The sequence below is a fragment of the Sinocyclocheilus anshuiensis genome, unplaced genomic scaffold (assembly GCF_001515605.1).
Source record: "Sinocyclocheilus anshuiensis isolate Anshui unplaced genomic scaffold, SAMN03320099.WGS_v1.1 scaffold560, whole genome shotgun sequence".
In the NCBI taxonomy this organism is placed as follows: Eukaryota; Metazoa; Chordata; class Actinopteri; order Cypriniformes; family Cyprinidae; genus Sinocyclocheilus; species Sinocyclocheilus anshuiensis.
The window spans coordinates 1,272,165-1,277,890 of record NW_015554116.1 but is presented as its reverse complement, the minus strand read 5'-3'; the positions used below and the strand labels follow the sequence as shown (position 1 = coordinate 1,277,890).

At 35.1% G+C, this 5,726-nt stretch overlaps 1 protein-coding gene across 2 annotated transcripts in view; it reads left to right on the top strand.

The window, feature by feature from the left end:
- The window catches only part of LOC107669818 (protein strawberry notch homolog 2-like), a 31,333-nt gene that overhangs the window by 7,501 nt on the left and 18,106 nt on the right, over window positions 1-5,726 (top strand). The window lies entirely within an intron of this gene.

The window sequence follows — 5,726 nt, the reverse complement described above, 5'->3', positions numbered from 1 at the left end:
TGTATTTATATGTATTTATTTTATTTATTTAATTTACTTATATAAATATATAAATGTATATATAATATTTAAATAGTATGATACTGTATAATACAAAATAGTATATATAAATATTAAATATATTTAAATATAAAATAAATCAATCACATTTTACAGTGTAATTTCATTATAATTTTTTAACTTAATTCTTTTAGCATTTTATTTTGTTTTTATTATTATTAAATATGTGACAAGTTCTAGATTGATATTTTGCATTTACAACCATCATTCTGATTGCAAAAGCTGACTGGTAACAATAAGCATGACAAACATGAAAGCTGGTTTCCAGTAAGAGGTGGATGCAGGTGATTCGGCGCAATTTGGTATTATTGCTCCTTTTGCATGAGATCATTTCTGCATTAGAGTTTGCATTTTGAAATCTCCTTGCTGTTAAAAAGCACTAATGATTGCATCAATCTCAGGAAGTGGATGAACCACAGCAAAGGTTTTGAAATTTTACATCATTTTACATGAATGTCCTGTGTTGCATGAGTTTGTACTGGAGGGCACTTCCCTTTATTCCGCTCATCAGGATTTGTGCGTTATCTGAGGGGTTTGGGTCTCTATTTTGGGCCCGAGGCCGGGCGACGCTCATGTTTTACAGGAACAGTGTGATGTAAAGTGCTGTTAAGGCACAATGAGTCTTTCCTCCTTGAACTTTGTCTTTTTTCTTCACTTTTATGTTCGTTTCTTTTAGTTGTCTGTTCTTTTACTTGTATGTTCTTTAATTTGTCTGTTTCGTTTGTCCATCCTTTTTACCTTGTCTATTCTCTTACTCTTCAGGTTTGCTAGTGTTCATCCGTTCTTTTGTTTGCCTTGTTTGTCCACTCTTTGTCTGCTCTTTCACTTGTTTATTATTTCATTTGTCCATTCTTTTTTAATTGGTCTGTTCTCTCTTGCCATTGTTTTTCCATTCTTTAATTTGTCTGTTGTGTCACTTGTGTTTTATTCGTCCATTCTTTTTAAATTTGTCTCTTCTGTCTTTAGGAATAGCCATTGTTCAGCCGTTCTTTCATTTGTCCATTCTTTCATTTGTCTGTTTCGTTTGTCCATCCTTTTTTTATTGGTCTGTTCTCTCTTTCTTTAGGTTTGCCATTGTTCGTCCGTGCTTTTGTTTGCCTCGTTTGTCCACTCCTTAATTTGTCTGTTCTGTCGCTTGTCTGTTCTTTTTCATTTGTCTCTTCTCTCTTTAGGGTAGCCATTGTTCATCCATTCTTTCATTTAATGTGTTTTGTTTGTTCATTCTTTCATTTGTCTGTTTTCGTTTGTTCATTCTTTCATTCGTCTGTTTCGTTTGTCCATTCATTTCATTTGTCAGTTTCGTTTGTTCATTCTTTCATTTTATCTGTTTCGTTTGTCCATTCTTTCATTTGTCCGTTTCGTTTGTCCATTCTTTCATTTGTCCGTTTCGTTTGTCCATTCTTTCATTTGTCCGTTTCGTTTGTCCATTCTTTCATTTTATCTGTTTCGTTTGTCCATTCTTTCATTTGTCCGTTTCGTTTGTCCATTCTTTCATTTTATCTGTTTCGTTTGTCCATTCTTTCATTTGTCAGTTTCGTTTGTCCATTCTTTCATTTTGTCAGTTTCGTTTGTCCATTCTTTCATTTGTCCGTTTCGTTTGTCAATTCTTTCATTTGTCCGTTTCGTTTGTCCATTCTTTTATTTTATCTGTTTCGTTTGTCCATTCTTTAATTTTATCCGTTTCGTTTGTCCATTCTTTCATCTGTCCGTTTCGTTTGTCCATTCTTTTATCTGTCCGTTTCGTTTGACCATTCTTTCATTTTATCTGTTTCATTTGTCCATTCTTTCATTTGTCCGTTTCGTTTGTCCATTCTTTCATTTGTCCGTTTCGTTTGTACATTCTTCATTAATATGTCTGTTCTCTCTTTCTTTAGGTTAGCCATTGTTCGTCTTTTTTCACTTGTCAGTTTTTTGATGCATGTTCTTTTTTTGTCCTTTGTCCATTCATCTGTTCTTTCTTTTTTTCTGTCTTTCCATTGTTTGTTTGATCTTTTCATTTGTTTTTCCATTCTTTTGGTTGATTGTCTACTCTTTCTTTCTTTCTTTCTCTCTGTTTTTATCCATTTTCTTGTAGTTCATTTATTCTTTTATTTGTCAATTTCTCCATTCTTTTCTTTCTGTGTGACATATTTTCTTTCTTTAGGCCAGTGGTTCTCAACCCGCGGCCCGCATGCGGCCCGTCACGAATTCAAATGCGGCCCACCGTGCTGAAGAAAAAGAGGCGGCTTTTCTGTATTAGGTATATGTTTTTTTTTTTCTTTTTTTTTACTCTTTGTACAGCAGTTATTGTTCATTCTAAATTAATTTTTTTACGTAGAATATGTGTTACATAAATACATGAAATGTAGAACATATAAAAAAGTGCTCGTGGCTTGTCTGCCAGTGGGTGCCCCCCCACGCATAAAAGTGAAACTCCGCCTATGATTGTGCTGTTACTCCTTTCGAGCCGAAGTTCACAAAATTGGGTGTTATTTATGGGGAGTAGAATTATTTATTTATTTCAATGAATGTAATCGATTAGATATCATAATATTTAGGCTATAATATTATAAATCAGGTTGGTTTGTATTGCTGACTTAATATGTAAATAATATGCGTGCGGCCCGCGAGACTTGCACTTGGACCATAGTGCGGCCCGGTGGAAAAAAAAGGTTGAGAACCACTGCTTTAGGCCATTTGCCTTCTTTATTCTTTCCACTTGCCTGTTTTTTTCTTTGTTTTTTTTTTTCTTTCTGTTTGCCTGCTTCATTTCATACACTCGTTTGCCGTCTTTCTTTCAGTTGTTTGCCTTCTTTCTCTAAGTTTGCCATTGTTTGTAGTTTTCATTTGTTTGGTCCTTTTTCCTGTTAGCCTTTTTTCTTCCTTGTAGCCACTAGCTTATATCTTTATCTCTTTTTTTATTATGTCTTTAATTTTATTTCTCCTCTCCTTTGCCATCTTTTTTTTTTTTAATCCCTGCCCTTGATCCTTATCTTCCTCCTGCCTAAACAAAACTATTAGGACATAAAACACATCAGGAAGCTTGCTGTAATAATCTAGCAGTGACGCTTCAGGCTCGTCGGCAGTTTTCCCGTCAGTGCTGGTTGGGAAGGTTCAATAAGTGTCATGCTGTGGTGTAATCTGACACATTGTCGTAATAATGAGGCTTTTTTACAGTACGGAAGTGTCAGGAGATGTTTGTGTGTGTTTTTTTTCACTCATACACCAGCTTTACTCATCTTACACCAGAGTGCGGCCACCAGCTTGTCTTGCAGGTGCATCTTTTTCCTTATATTTCATACAGGAAACATTTGCGCAGGCTTACAGTAAATTATGCATTTCTGGTGGTCCCCACAGATGAGCGCTGCCACCTCATCTCTACCGGGTCTGTCTATATTTCCCCCGGCTATGATTTACAAAACTCTTCTACAGTAAATCACCGGCACAGAGGATATATTTAGTTGTTTTCTTGTCACTTCCAGCTTTTGGTCGTTGAATGTTTATGCTTAAGATTAACTGTTTTTTTCCAAGGCATTGTTAGATGCCAGTGTTTCCTGTCATAGCTATGCAAAGATTTGATTTCAAAACCAGTATCATGACTATTAAACTTAAACTTAAATCTGTATTTAACCTCAGAATGATCTCAAAGTAAAAATACATGCTAAAGTCTGATTTTGTGGTGGTTGCAGTTTAAAATTAAATTCTTATAATCTTAACTCAAGTGATGAAAGATTCAAAAGTAATCAGTGTTGAGTACTACTGTAAGATTAACGCTGCCTGGTTTACATTTTTGAAAATGATTAACAGTTGAAAAAATTCATTAGAAGTTTAGAAAGGTATTCAAATGTAATCAGTTACATTATTTTAATGAAGTAATTGAAATAGTTACTTAATACATTTTAAATAGGGTAACTTGTATTCTGTAACCTATTATATTTCCAAAGTAACCTTCCCAAAACTGGTTTCAAGTAATAACAACTGATATTGTTTTGATAAGAATTATTGACCATGAAGTATTTAACAACAAAAGCAGCATTTAATCGGTCACTTGCTGCTGTCGCACTGTTTTACATAATGCAAATAGTTGCATTATGAGGATATGAGTAAACGTTTGTCTTTATGGAAATTTTATCTTACATGGTGTGACACTGGTGAAGGTTTTATGTGCATAGTGCAAAGACTCGACTTAACCATGACAAAATTTGTCGATTAGTTGTTGCAGACTTACACAAGTACAATGAAAGATCTAAGAAACCTCAGAACAATGATGGATTTCAATGGGACGATTGGAAAATGAGCCTCAAACCTTGAGGGTTAAACTCTCACTGTGCTTATTTGCAGGCATTTTACCTCGTGATCATGTAAAACGGCTCAATTTAGTCTGGCAAATATCCACCGTCTCGCTCAGGAACAAAAGATAGTCTCATTCGGTCGAGGTCAGTGAGTTCATGTGAGGTCGCTTGGTAGTGGGCAGAATTAATTTATTTTTTGTTCATTTTTTTTATGTACATTTATATTCACCTTTATCATAAATCTGTTAAAAGGAAAGAAATCTGCTTAAATGTTTCTCATTTATTAGTTATTTCTCAACATCTTTTCTTTGCTAACAAATGGAAAAGTCAGCATTATTTGCTTTGGCGTTCCGTTTAAGCAAACACATTTCCGGAAAAGTGAAATATTAATAACATTCATCAATCCGATGCCACTCTGTCATCCTGAAGCGGGGGAATCCCTGTTTGCTGGCTCAGCAGCAGAGAAAAGGAGTGGAGAGAGAGGCGGCGGCCTGGCCTTCCAGGAAGTCTCGCCTTGTTCCTTGTGGTTTGCCCGTGAATGTACAAAGTCAAATTATGCTGTTGCCATTTGCTAAACCATATCCAAAGTCATTCCTCTTAGAGAACTGCAGTTTTAGGGTTTGTTTGTTCTCTTATTGGAATCAAGTTGACTTCTGGGATTTCTTTGTTCCGTTTGGCAGCGCTCTGCAAATGTGTTCTCAAAAGATCAAAGCAAGCATAAAATACGTTACAACATGATTCTGACAGCAAATCGCGACCGCAGCCGTTTGATCAGTGTAAATGGGCAGGTTGTGACCTCAGGTTTCAGAATCCCCCCAGCTGATGGTTTTGGCAGCACCTTCACTCCTGAATCGAGTGCTTCTTGGGTTTTCAGTGGGAGTGAATCCAGTGCTGAGACGGTCTATATCAGGTCCCTGCTGGAATGTTGCCATTCTATATATGGGCATAAATGTGTTTTTGTCCGTTGTCAAGTCATTCTTCCAAGCACTTCATCCTTCCCAGCACAATGAAATCAATGAGCTACATCATTTGAATGCGGAAAGACAACTTAACCACTGCCTGGAGACAGGAACAGACTGTTGCTTAAACACTCGACTTATTATAGTGTGATTTAAGCCTAGACTTTTAATAAACGCTGCTCCAATAAATGACATTTCAATTCTAGAAAGTTGGAAACAGTTGGAAATCTAATATTTTCAAGGGTATTTATGTATGATTAGTATCTAATTTTAATGAATTAATAATAAATTCATTACAATTTTAATTTATATAAAATAAAAAAAATTATATATTATTTATAATGTATATATTATTTTTTTAGTGTTACAGTTTTTAAAAATGGAAAATGAAAAAAAAAATTGTGATGAGATGAGAAAAAAATTATGCATAATGGCC